The sequence below is a fragment of the Uloborus diversus genome, chromosome 5 (assembly GCF_026930045.1).
Source record: "Uloborus diversus isolate 005 chromosome 5, Udiv.v.3.1, whole genome shotgun sequence".
Classification (NCBI taxonomy): Eukaryota; Metazoa; Arthropoda; class Arachnida; order Araneae; family Uloboridae; genus Uloborus; species Uloborus diversus.
This window is the reverse complement of record NC_072735.1, coordinates 60,173,416-60,188,336: the sequence shown is the minus strand read 5'-3', so window position 1 is coordinate 60,188,336 and position 14,921 is coordinate 60,173,416. Positions and strand designations below refer to the sequence as shown.

General features: G+C 32.8%; 1 long non-coding RNA gene across 1 annotated transcript; it reads right to left on the bottom strand.

Moving 5' to 3' along the window:
- Positions 1-662: 662 nt before the first annotated feature.
- On the bottom strand, positions 663-14,511 carry LOC129222456 (uncharacterized). Its single transcript, XR_008580587.1, has 3 exons — positions 14,336-14,511; positions 3,292-3,355; positions 663-735 (listed from the first exon to the last, which is right to left on the bottom strand). It is a non-coding gene; the product is annotated as an uncharacterized LOC129222456 (long non-coding RNA).
- Between the last annotated feature and the right edge of the window lie 410 nt (positions 14,512-14,921).

The window sequence follows — 14,921 nt, the reverse complement described above, 5'->3', positions numbered from 1 at the left end:
AATCGTCGATTGAAGTGTTAGCACCAACTAGTTGACAGGTTCTACTTTTACCAGACTGGGCTTAAAGTAGGTACACTTAACTTTAAATTATTTTCTTTAAATTATCGGCTGTGGACCGAGAATAAAAACTAAATAAAATAAAATAATATTTTATGCTAACATCTATGACCAAATTTCAACTTTCTAGGACATAGCATTTTTGAGTTATGCGAGATACATACACACACACACATACATACATACATACAGACGTCACGAGAAAATTGCGTTGTAATTGACTCGGGGGTCATCAAAATGGATATTTCCAGTGTCTGTTGGTTCCTAGGCATTTATCCACGTGTGATTGGGTCGAAAAAAACAACATTCATTTGGGGGTGAGAAAAATGGAAATTAAGGCCGATTTTTGAGTGAAATTTTTTTCACAAATACAATACTTCCTTTTTTGTAAAAGGAAGTAAAAAACATTTTTAAAAAACGTGGTTTAAATCAAACAACCCTGCTATTTAGAATACTTTTAATTGAACTAAGGGCTGACAGGCTTGTTTTTATTGAGCATTTTTGGGGAAAGTAACTCCCACAATAAAATGAGGTCTTCTATACTTAATTATTTAACATGAAAACAAATCATTTTTAATCAATGAGATAGAATTGCAAAATTTTTACCATTCTTCTTATTTCACCACAAATGGCATATGGTACAGAACTTCCTGTAAAGCGTCCAGTTGCTTCATCAACCTAAATTTCAGAAAATAACGCATTCAGAAGCGCCAAAATACTAATGAACATTAAATTTTCTCATGACATTTTGCAATGAAATTCAAGACAACGTAAAAGGTTTATTTGATTATATAGCAGTCCTGTTAATAATAGGAACATTAAACAATGTAACAAAATTAAACATCTTTAGCATTATTTTTATGCATCCACGATTGTATCCAACTTACAACCGAAACATTAGCTTCACATTCATGGAAAAAATATAAGGTAAATTTTAGTTTAACAGTTAAATGTCGATTTTGTTAATAATGCCCAAATGATAAAATCGCACTAAATTAAAATGAGAAAATTCCACTGAAGCAGATTAAATCAGATTTCAAAGTGTATAAAAAAATTAGGATAGGCAAGTAAAATGCATCAAAAATACATAGAATATCGCAGGCATAGTACACTTTCGATAGGTAGAATTGTGAAATGGTGGTTTGGAGTTGAAAAGATTTATTTTCTATAAGAAGAGTTATGGGAAAGGTCAGCTTTAAAATGAAAAATATTCTGAAAGGTTTGTTATTTAAAAAAATATTTAGAGAAAAGTCTTTATGCTTTTTTTTTCTTTTTATATAAAGTATTTTGTACAGGGTCTGATTTTTTATCACAGGGTAAAGGTCAAGATTCACGGTCGCCACTTGCCACGTGGCGACCTAGTTTGAGAAAGTGGCTGCAAAGGAAAACGTTCTCAGTCCCCCCCCCCCCCTGTTGTTCCTAAGAAAAGAAACCTTGGGATGAACAGGAATATTGCACAAACTCAAGAGGGTGGAACAAAATAAATCGCTTTGGAAGCATACGCCTAAGGATAAACACATTTAGGAAGATAGTTTTTTGACCAGAACGGCAGCATTTTTTAGTTACGCGCGAAACAGACGCCATATTTGGTCACTCACAAGATGGAAGTCTGCTAAGCTTTTAAGTGCTTAAGTTTTCAAAAATAAAACAGAGTTTGATGTTTATTCAAATACGAACTAATAAATTAATGCAAAATGTGCTGTAAATCATTTTATTTATTCATTTTTTATTATTTAAAACAGTTTTTTTTTTTTTTGAGAAATGAAAAATTTTGTATTTAAAATTTCATCTTATCCTAATTGCATTGGGCGCTAATGTGCTAAAAGCTATAACAGTTCAATTAAATTGATGCTTCCTGTAGATTTTAGGTTTTATGATTATTTTTATGCTACAAATTCAAAAACCTAAATCTTAATTTTTAGCGCAGCGCCATATTTGGTCACTTACAAGATGGAAGTAGACGATTCTTTAAGTGCCTTAGTTTCCCAAAATAGAATTGGATATCTATTGCAATACAATGCAAACTATTGAACAATCCTGCAAAATGTGCTGTATTCCCCCCCCCCCCTCCCCCCAGGATAATGAATTATTATCTTAAAAAATGCAAAAATTTTTCCTTCAAATTTTATCTTCAGTATATTATTTTATTTGTATTGCTTTAGACACTAATGTGCTAAAAACTGACTCTTTCACCAAAATTATTGTTTTTTGAGGGTTTTTAATTATTAAAACTACTTTCCTATCTTAAATTTTTTACGTAGTCGCCATGTTTGGTCATTTGCAAGATGGAAGCAGACAAGACTATTTAATTGCCTAAGTTTCCAGAAATTATAATTGGATGCCTATCTCAGAGCGAACTACTGAAAATAACATAAAAAGGGCCAGAAATTGTTTTTTTAATTAGTTATTTTCTGGAAAAAGGAAATTTTATCAGCAAAATTGTATTTTTTGTAAATTTCATCTGAAATATAATTTCCTGCCGGCTTTTCATTGATTTATTTATCTATTTATTTTGAAAAAAAATGCATGTTTATAGCTTTTAAAGTGTAATTCTGTAAAGTTCTATTTGTTTTTTCATGATAGTAAAAACTCCTCTCCCACAGTGGTGACCAACAAGTTTTTTGGGTCTAGTGGCCACAGGCCACTTAGAAATTTTCTGAATCTTGACCTTTATCACAGGGTCAGATTTAAGTTGAGAATTTTAGCCATTGCAAATTTTTATGTATTATAGGAGCAATGCAAACCCTGGGTATTGGTATACAGCTCTCTTATAGCAGCTTATGAATAAATAAGACCAGATTATTGTCCGTTTTTCACAAGGAGGCACTTGACTCCTTCTCTCGTCATGTGGTATCTGATGATTTCATTACGCTGTTTTTGGCAGAAGGTATATTTGGATCATAGCATTGTAAAAGCAGCAGTTTTTAAAATGTAAGAATAACTAAAATGACAACAGACAAGTGAAGCAAGTGATGTAAAGGACACTAACACTTTTTTGCACATTAAACTGCACAGCCAAATTAAGGCTGTCAGGTTGTTTCCTTTAGAAGCGCGTGGATTGCATACCAATAACCCCCACGTAAAAATGGAACTGTGTTCGAGGAGGCATGGCAAAGTGCCTTCTCCTGAAAAAGGGACAATACTCAATTTTGACAAGAAAATAGCAGAAATTTGTCACCTAACAGAAAATTCAGGCCTGCAAATGAGTATCAGTATATAATAAATTGTGCTTACCTCAGAAATGTTTATTTGAATTGATGCATGATCCTTTGCATGTATGATCCTATTACTAGCTGAGCTATTAAAAAAAAGTACATAACTTCAATTTGGAGAAAAAAATAAGCAGGGTTCATCGATTTAAATCAATTGATTTGAATCAAGTGATTTTTTTAAACAAAATCATTAATTAAAATGGTTTTTATTTTCATATATTAAATTTTCATTTTTAGAATGTATTGCTCTATATTTTACTACACTGAATTATACTATCTTAACTTCAAGAGGCAAAACTAAATAGATCCCTCTTTCTGTGCATATAACAGATTTTCACTCTTGCAATATTGCTTTTACTACAAAATTAGTTTAGAGCAAAATAAATATTTGCAGTTTTTCTTATACACCATGACTAATATAGTTAAGAAAAGTAATTGTTCAACATATTATTTTATACTAAAACCTACATCATGATCCAAACCTTATCTTTAAGCAAAGCATAAAACAAAATCACATCTCTTATCTGAGCATTATAATGTATTTATAAATATAAAAAATTTATTGAATAGTTAGAGAACTTGTCTTAATTTTTAAAAGTAAGCTGAGTGGAATTATTTCTTGTAAGAAATGTATGATGTTTATTAGGGTGGTCCTTATTTATATGGGAAAAAAAAAATTTCGGAATTCAGCAAGTGACGCCCCCTAGTTTTGTGACACTATAATAAAAAGTAACGTGTGCAAAATTTGAACTCGATCGGTCAATAATAACTAGTGCCCCTAGGGCGTTGAACTTAAACACTTTTCATCATTTTTCCACAAATCTTCGAGTTTTTACTTCAGACCCAGTTCATCGTTTCTCCCAGGTTAGCAAAATATTTTTACAGTGAAATAGCATTAAAATTGATTTTTTTAGTTACTTTATATCATCTAAGCATTTTACATTGATTAAGAGTGAAATAATGCTTTAGAAACTTTACATTAATCGTACGCTTTTCTCAATGTATCTCGATCGTGTGTATTTTTTTCCGATAGTCTTGGACATAATGTAAAATCAGGGCTGGCTTTCTGCCGGCAGAAACTAGTTTTTGCCGTGCCAGTGGCAGAAATTAGTTATAACCGGTAAAAACCGGCAGAAACTGCCAAAAACTTAAAAGGATCTTTAATTACTTAAGTGACTGCTGAATGGTATTTGTTTAAGTAAACTAATAAATTAAACTTCATTTCATAATTTAAAAAAAATAAAATCCTATGCTAATGGCCTTGATTTAGTTCGAGAAGGGAATTTTTCATTTGCAGCTGCTTGTAATGTTTGGATTAATCTAACAAAGGACGAAAAATCATATAGGTGCTCCGGAAAGAGGAGCAACATACAAAATTAAAAGGCATTTCTGATTTTAATTTGCTCACTTATATACTTCATCTAAATTGTTTGTGATCGCAATTATCACATGCTTCAAGAAGAAAGATGCTTCATCTTAATTGCTTGTGATTGAAATTATCATGTGCTTCAAGAAGAAAGTCAAATTTTACTAATCTAGATTTTGTACCTAATGTCACAGCTTTGCAAAACAAATATGCCCTATTTCTCGAAACTTCTTTTTCCAGTTGAATTTCTCCCACTACCCCAGTTACTACATGGTGGACCAGTTAAAAAAATATACAATAGATGAAAGTTGCAAACATTGCTTGTTCCTTCATGATAGCTCTTCTGTTGCAGGAATATTCTAAAGTTTCTCATTTGTACACATTAGATTGAGAAACTGTTCAGATTTTAGAAACCACCTTTTCCAAGAAGCAACTGCAGGGTCCAAACAATGTAACATTTGATTTTAAATTGTGGTAATATCGTAATTAAATTGTGCTTTGGTTAATAATTATTTTTCCGTGCACTTTCTATTGCATGTCAATAATTTAATTTTTTTTCATTTTGTGAGTTTTTGCCAGTTTCTGCCGCAAATGTGGCAGAAAGTGGTTTTTGCCATGCCGGTTTTAACCGGATTCTACCAGTGGTTTTAACCGCCTAGGCAGAAACTTGCCAACCCAGTTAATAACTCAAGTAATTACTAAATGATATTAGTTTATGTAAAGCAAAAAATTAAACTTCATTTCATCATTTTAAAAAATAAAATTCTATACTAGTGCCCTGGATTTATTTCAGAAAGGGAACTTTTCAATTGCAGCTATGCTCGTAATACTTTGATTAATCTATCAAAGGACAAATCATATGGGTGCTTAGGAAAGAGTGAGATACAAAATAAAACAGGCATTACTGACCGTAATTTGCTGGCTTATATGTTTCATTTAAATTAGGAGTGATTGAAATTATTATGGACTACAAGAAGAAAGTGCCAGAATTTTACTTGCCAATATTAACGTAGATTTTGTACTTAATGCCATAGCTTTGCAAAACAAATTGACCCCATTTCTCGAAACTTATTTTTCCAGTCAAATTTTTACCACTACCCCAATTACTACATAGTGGATTAATTAAAAAAATATACTATGGATGAAAATTTCACAAATATTATTTGTTCCTTGCTGCACTGCCTGATAGCTCTTCTGTGTACTGTTTCCACCTCTTGTGGAAAGATGACAAGAGAATGCATGGTCTTTTAGAGACGTTTAATGTGATGAATATTTACAGCTATATTACAAATTACAGATTATTTAATGTTACAAAGATATTTTGAACTATGAGAGTCATCTCCTGTGACTTCCCAGCTCTCCACTCTACGAGTGTCTCCCCCTTTGACCTATTTACTTTCTCTTATATACGGGGATTCGTTTGGCAGGGAATGCACCCCTGTTTACAACAGTCAGATGATGATGACAAGGTGGTTGAAAAATGTTCCCTATAGTGTCACAGACATCATATCACACCAAACGGAAAAAGTTTATGTGCACAACAAATGTCCAGCTTTGGATAAAATTCAGCTATTTTGAAGATCTCATTTCCAACATTTCTCAGAAAAGAGGAGCAAAAGCCGTAAGTATTTACCTGTGGTCTTATATTTATCCAGCTCCCATTCTGGTGACAGATATAAAACAACAGCATAACATGTTTTTCTCACGATGAGTGTGGTCTGGGAAAGAATTTCTAGAAAGACCCCACACACTGAATCGAAATAGTAAACAACTGCGGGAATTGCATCGGTATAAAGGGAAAGTTCTTTCTCAGTATTCACTTCTTACGAACAATACTGCCGTGTGCAGGTAAAGAGCAGTAACTGCAAATTTTTCATTTTTGATTTTTTTGCACTTTTGTCATCAATTGTACTTTTCCTTTATTGTACATGCTCGCTTAATTGGTTTCCGCTGAAAAAAGGCGCGAAAAAAAACGTCTAATTCCAACATATTTCTATTGTTAGTACTGAATCCAACACACATTTCTTCAAATATCTCGAAAACTAATTTCTGCAGATACTGCCGTTTACTTGCACACGGCAGAATAATATATCATCAACTTCGTCTTTAAGAATTTAAGTGGTCTGTGAACTTGATTGAAATGTTATAAGTTCTGAATGGTGAAGACCCGGTAGCAGAAACTGCGAGACGCGAGACGTGCGTCGCAGATTTTCCCGCGGCCTGCAGATAATTTTACCGAAGAACAAAAAGAAAGAAAAAATAAATAAATAAAAGGGAAAAAAAAAGAAATGCAGCTTGGGAAAAGATCGTTTGGAGATCGCTTTTTGAGCGATGGATGGTTCAGCATTTCAGCTAGAAACATAGTCGCCATATTTGGTCATTCACAAAATCGAAGTAGATAAGTGCAAAAATTTTCAAAAACAAAGATGAATTGGATGTTTTATTTTTCTGCCAAGAAATGAAAATAACTTAAAATTTACAGCAAATCAATCGTTTTTTTATTTTTATTTTTTAAAATAATTTTCGTGAGGAATGAAAAGTTTTATGTGAAAATTAAACCTTATCCTCATTGCTTTTGTCGCAAAAGTGCTAAAGCTTCAATTTAAGTTTAGTCTCATGAGGATTTTTATTTTGAAAATATTATTTTGCAACAAATTCAGAAATTCATATCTTAATTTTTAGCGTAGTCGCCATGTTGGTCATTCCCAAGATGTTGGTACGCAAGACTCATGAAGTGCCTACGTTTTCAAAACGGAATTGGATGTTTATTGCAATGCAAACTGTTGAAAATTATGCAAAATGTGCCTTTTTTTCTTTGGTAATTCTTAATTATTGTTTTTAAAATTGCAAAATTTTATCTTCAGAATATTATCTTTTCTTCATTGCTTTAGAGGCTAATGTGCTAAAAACTATTTCACCTAAATTGTTTTGAATTTATTACTACTTTTATGTAACAAATTCAAATATCTATTTATAACCATGAATTTTTTGCGTAGACGCCATGTTTGGTCATTTGCAAGCTGGAAATAAACGATACTATTACTTACCTAAGTTTCCAAAAACAGAATTGGATGTTTACCTCAACACAAACTATTGAAGATAACATAAAGTGTTCAATAAATCATGTTTTTTTTTTTCTTTTTATAAAATTTTTTTTTTTGAAAAATGTGAATTATTATCTGCACAGTTGTGTTTGATCCTCATTGATTTGAAGGCTTTGCTATAAGCTAAATATTTCATCTAAAATGCAGTTTCCTGCAAACTTCTCATTTACTAATTTAAAAACCTATTTCAACACAAATTTTCCATATTAAAATTAATATATCTTGAATAATTGGTTTTCATAGTGTGTAGAGTTCTATTCATTTTTATGAAAGTAGTGAATGCTGCTGCCACCCTCCTTCCCCCTTATTGCTTTAAAACTCAGCGACAGTGGTGGCCACTAAGTTTTTCGGGTCTAGTGGCCACTGGCCAGTTGGAAAATTGTCCAAGTCTTGGCCTTCACATAGGACTTGTGTATTTTATGAAAACTTAAAATAAGACTAATAATAATGCTGCATATTATTATTAACAACCGAAAATAGTGTCGCAGACTGACTACAGAGTTTCTGCTACTGGGAGTGAAGATCTCTCCATAAAATGCTTAATAATGGAATATCGGATCTAAAACTAAGAAAGGCAAGAACTTTTTTAGAGACACTCTGCAGTACGATTTCAAGTGCATGATGATGGCAATCCAAATGTAATATATCGCCATTCAGATTTTGCTCTAAAAATATGCATGCACCATTTATGCGGCCGGTATTGCAAGCCATTGTATCAAACACTACAGCTTGAACAGTTAGCAATAAAGAGCAATCATCTAAGATATCATATACAACTGAAGAAATATCTCAAGAATTCTGAGTAGCTATTCAACATTTGGACCTGAAGCTGCCACGGTTAGCCTATTGGCATTCTTTTTGCAGTTACATCTTGATGTAGCTTTGTATCCCAGTGAATAACTACAAAATCTGAATTTAAATACATGAAATTTGATTTTTCCTCTCGAAGATTTTCTCTTGCTCTCTTAAGGGATGTATGACTGAATACAAGGTCATTCGGATTTAAATTTACTGCATCTACATAGACTGTTAACAAATGAACTTTCAACTTTACCCCCAATATAGCATTTGTCTGATCAGTGATGAAAGGCGAGAAGATATCAATAATTGTCAAGCTTTTTTGCGTTGTGGTAGACCAGATGTAGAAAAAAGGTTCAGTAGGTTAGGATAGATACTATATATAAGGATTGTGTACTGAAATCAGGGTTCATACTCAACTTTGAAAATCAAAAGTAAGGAGTTTTTAAGGAGTTTCGCAGGAGTTCATTTTATTTTTTAAGGACTAGTTTCCTGGTTAAAGATGTATTTTTTAAAACTTATTTCAGAAAAAATATGTACAACTCTAATATTATTTATTTTTGCTTTCATACAATACATTGAATGCACAAACATACTAAATTTATAGTAAAATATGCATTTACTGCATTTTCTTTGACGTGAGCAGCCTCGGTATCAAATTCAAATACAAGGGGGGGGGGGGGGGGGGGTGTTACATAAAAGAATTTACGGAAGCAAAAAAAAAACCTTTAGCATGGTACTTTAACAAATCTACAAGATGTTATTTTACAAATAACTATCTGCATAATCGTCATAAATTTGGAAAAAAAAATCGGACGTGGGGAAGAAATTTGTCTAACGAAAAAATCGGATTTCCGGTATTAGCAGACGAATAAATAGCGGAATTTTGGTAAAATTAGGTACAACGTAATCACTCCTATCGGATTGGTGATAGAAAAACATTTTTAAGGCCATGTAGAATAAAAAATAAGGAGTTTGTAAGGAGATAATAGCAAAATTCAGGAGTTTTAAGGGCCCTTATTTTATTTTCTTAAAAAGCAGGAGTTTATAAGGAGTTTGTAAGGAGCGTACGAACCCTGGAAATGGAAGAAAATTAATTTAAAGTAGATTTTTAAGTTATTCTGATCTGAAATTTTTTAAAATTTATATTTTAGATTTGCAAAATATAGTATATTTTTATGTAAGAGTAATTGAGGATTTTTTAAAATTTATATTTTAAAAATTAAAAATTGCATAAACATTTAAGTATATTTACAACTAAAGAACAGAAAATTAAAACTATAATTGTCATTTCTTATATTTATAGCATTGAAACCTAGTGACCCTATTTGCCACACCTATTACATACACAGGAAATTTTGTAAATCAACATTCCCAAAGCCTGGAGGAGGGAATTTGTTGTTGTCAAAGATCATTCATTAACGGCCTAGGCCATTCATTACATTAATGAACTTTGGAATCCCTTGTGTCCATTTTGGTGGAAAGAAATGTCCCCTAGCCGCTTAGTTTGGAACGAGCTCAGAAGAGCATTATATCTGACCCAAGGCCATTGGTGTACATGTACCCTCTGTTACATGTAAAATTTTATAGAGTGAAAGTGAGATTAATGGTCAGTCTGGAAGTAGCAGCATACATTGAGGTTCAAAATTACTGTAAATATGAAACGTAAGAATATTTTTACATAAAAATGAGAAAATCTGCAGTTTTTTCTTCAAAACTCAAAAAAGAAGGCCCTAGGGGCACGTGTTAATATTCATGGATTGACTTCAAATTTTGCAAGGATCATTTATTTATATAATGGAACAAATTGAGGGGGCGTCGCATAAAATATCAACAACTTCAAAAATAAGGACCACCCTAATGTTTATACATGTAAAGTAATTAATATCTACAAAATTTTGACCATTTTTAAAAAATCAAAAAATCTGATTTAAATTTTTAAAAATCCGACTTTTGATTCTTTTTTAAAAAAGTCAAAAAAGCATGAACCCTGAAAATAAGTCAGTAGGCACTTCAATTGCAGATGCAATGCATCTTATGTCACTGCAAAGCAGAGTTGGCAAGTTTCTGCCAGGGCGGTTAAAACCACTGGTAGAAACCGGTTAAAACCGGTTTCTGCCACATTTGGGGCAGAAACTGGCAAAAACTCACAAAATGAAAAATTAATTCTTTATATACAACAGAACATGCCATGGAAAAAATAATTTTTAACCAAAGCACTGTAATTTTTCTACAAAATTATCACAATTCAAAATCAGATGTTACATTGTTTGGACTCTGCAATTGCCTCTTAGAAAAGGGGATTTCAAAAATCTAAACAGGTTCTCAATTTAATATGCACAAATGAGAAACTTTAGAATACTCTTGAAACAGAAGAGCAAGCAGACAATGCATCAAGGAGCAAGCAATGTTCGTGAAACTTTCATCTATTGTATAACTGGTCCACCATATAGTAACTGGGGTTGTGGTAAAAATTTGACTGGAAAATTAAGTTTTGAGAAATGGGGCCAATTTGTTTTGCAAAGCTGTGACATTAGGTACAAAATCTAGGCAAGTAAAATTCGAGCACTTTCTTCTTGAAGCACAGGACATATTTTCAATCACAAACGATTTAGAGGAAACAGATAAGTGAGAAAATTATAATCAGTAATGCCTGTTTAATTCTATATGTCACTCCTGTTTCCTAAGCACCTGTGTATGACTTTTTATCCGTCGTTAAACTAATCCAATTACTATGAGCCTCTGCAATTGAAAAGTTCTCTTTTTGAACTAAATCAAGGGCACTTGCATTGGATGTTATTTTTTTAAATGGTGAAATGTTTAATTTTTTAGTGTTTACTTACAACAAATATCATTTACAAATTACTTCAGTTATTAAAGACACTTTTAAATTTTTGCCAGTTTCTGCCGGTTTTTACCAGCTGTAACCAGTTTCTGCCAGCAGAAAGCCAACCCTGCTGAAAGTAAATATATATAAAGGTAGTGAGCAACAAGTTAAATGAATAGAGACAAAAAAAAAAGGCTTGTAAACATTTTTCAGCTAAACTAAGAACAGTTTGACAGTCTGATCAAAAATTTCGGAGAAAGGTCGTATTGCAAGTTTCAGAGGGAGACATGGGCATCCATATAGGAGGGGGCCAAGTGGGGGCTACAGCCCCCCTCCCACCTAGAAATTAGAACTTCCTTGCTTTCAAGATTTATTTCCTTTGCAAAAGTTTTAAAATATTTCTCCAGCCATTAATGAATGAGTTATTAAAAATATCAAATTTTAATGACTCTAAGCTGTCCTGAAATCGGTTTTCATGGGGAAAATATCCGAGCCCCCCCCCCCCCCCTTACAATTTTGTATATGGGCACCATTGAAGGGAGATACAGAATATTGAAATCTGTTTACCTGAAAATATTTTTTCACAAAGCTTTCTAAACCAACTTAAATTTGTGACACAGAAAATGTTAACATAGCTCCAGAATACTCAAATTGGTAACGGTAAGCTACTTTGACTTGTTTGTTCACTTACCTAATCTGTTTTGAAACAGAATAAAATTAATACAACTTATCCAAGCTCAACCAGGGTTTGACAAAACTGACAATGAAGTCTGAAAACTGGAAGGAAAACATGACCTGCAGTTTTTTTTCTAACTTTACAATAGACGTCAATTTCTTGAATATGATGAATTTTGTAATTACAAAATTATATTCAACACTATAGATGCAATTGAATTACTTTATGCCAATAACTACTCCTCCCCCTCATTTTCAAAATCTCTGCATCCAAAATTTTCAATTTTCTCAACAAATTTTACATGCATCATTTACTCTTGGCTTTTTAGGATTTGGTTGCTACCTGGTTTACCTCGCATCTATTGTTGTTACCTAGTTTATACACTAAATTACAAGAAAGCGGTTTTAGAAGATACACAACAGTGGTGTACTTTAATTTTCTACTCAACATTTCAAATTATACGACTGAATAAAGATATTACTATGTTTTACCTCGAGTGCTCGCGCAGGCCTACCCGCCTCACTTTCAATCTAATTTCACCACCACCTTTTTTTAGAAGTGGACGATTCCTTGAGTAGCTGATCCAAAGGGATCTTGAACCTTGAAGGGGTAAAAACGGTGGGGACATTCGATTCAAAAAATAGTTTGTTTGGAATTGTCTTCTAACCAGGAAACATCACGATCAAGGAAATTCAAAAAAATTTCAAATTGGTGGCATTCGAAAGAGCATTGGAAAACATGTTTATGACACTGAAACTACGTGCCCTCGTGACCACGTTATCGAAATATGAGGTCTTAAAAATTGCCGAAATTTTTAGTAAAGTCGCCAAATTTAGCGAGTTTTGTTCAGAAATGGAAGGCACGGCGCGAATTCAACATCTGCATCTGACAAGACATTTCACTTCCATATTTGGTCACCACCAAAACGCGTGAGAAATAGCGCATTAATTCTTTACTCGGGGTGACTACCATGGCGCGGGGTGTCGTGGCACAGATTGCGGCATTGAAATTTTTAGTGGCTTGTTTTCCGGGATATTAACGTGCAACTGTATAGGGGAAAACGCCACCGCCCGAAATATTTTATTTTATTGTAAAAACAATGGAAATATAATGTATATTGACTTCAAATCATATTTTTTTTTGACGAATCCCCTAGACCCCGAGGGGAGTTCCGTCAAACATTTGTTTCCAACTACAGAAATGTGAATGTGGGTGTGTCTTTTGTTGCTTTTCGAATAACTAAAAGTAATTTTCTCGAATAATTTAATTTGAACCTCCCCCCTGTAAAATGTTATGGAGAAGGTCAAGATAAAAATGTCTTTTAGCATTTTAGGTAGTAGTAGTAGATCAGTGATTTCTTCACTATTTTTCGTGGTTATTATTAACACATAATTATTAATTACTTACAACACATTTCATAACAAGAGTACAAATTTAAATTAGTTAAGTAAAACACGCTTGAAATGCACTTAAATTCTGAAATGCATTATTATCACGATTACAAAGTTAAATCCTACGTTCAATTTCGTTATAAAGTTGTAGCTCCTCTGGATAAAGCTCTCTAGTTTCCATTTCACAGGCTTCATAGTTACTTTTTAACTTTACACTCACAAGTAATGGGTTAATGCGAAACATCATTTACGCGCTTTGCAGGTGACCAGAAATGGTAATGAGAGTCTTGCTAAACGCAGGCGATGAAATCACGTGGTATTTTCCATTTCTTGCCAAGTCTTTAAATTTGGCGAATTTTCGTAAGATTTCGACAAACTTTGACCCCCCATATCTCAAAAACTAAAGGACGAGGGCACACAATATTTGGGTCAAATTTTTTCCTAAAGATACTCTTTCGAATGCGACCATTTTTAACTTTTTTCATGATTACTGAGCTCGTGATGTTTCCTGGTAAGGGTATGTCACACCCTGCGCGAGTCGATGCTTCTAAGAAACTAAAAATTACAACTAAGATCTAGTGACGACATTGCACCCCCTGTTAAAAAAGCAAAGTCAACGTACAAAATATGTACTGAATGCACCAATAAAAGCTTAATTACTTACAAGTTTAGTGTGAAAATTATATGATCAACTATGTGTGTAAATAATTACTTGTTCATTCTAATATTGTAATTATAAATACTGGGACTTATATTCATCTGTTTTGATAAGCACAATTAATATTCATTCGCTTCAAAATACTAACTTCAATTTAGAAAAGGAAATTCATGAAGTTTTTAGGGGATCAGACATTTTGTTTCCCATGTTTAAGGTACGTTAATGATCAATAAAGCACGGTCTTACCATTTACGAGGAATGTATAAATCAACGTAATCTCCACTGTCGTTCTGCATTTTCAAAAAATTAGGTGAAAATAAAAATTTGCGATAATGAAATAGAACCGCTACAAATCTTCGTAAATCCCAAAAACCACGATGCAAAAGCAACATGCAATGAAGGCAACGGAGTTGAGTTGAGTTGCAAGGAGAGCAGCGAACAGTGGGAAAGCTGAGAACGAGACTAATAACAAAACTAATTAAAAATAAATAAATTTTAGATTGGCTCGAAATTCGAAATTGTATGTTGTTAAAATTGAAGAAAAAAGAACGTGTTGCATTTTTGTCTCAAAAAAAGCGAACAAGAGGTGTCAATTGAAGTATTTCAAACAAAATGGACAATGAATTTTTGTGCAATTTCAAGAAGTGTCGAAAAACGCTCTCTTCTCAAGCGTGGGTGAGATAAATTAGCTTATTTAATTTTAATAGTGCCAGTGTTAAAACAGTCGCTTTCATCACAAGAAATACATATGGTGCTCAAACAAAAATTCGTTGCTTTTATTGAAAATACAAAAATATGTCCTGAAAAGTTTAATCTGCAGCTTTCTTATTTA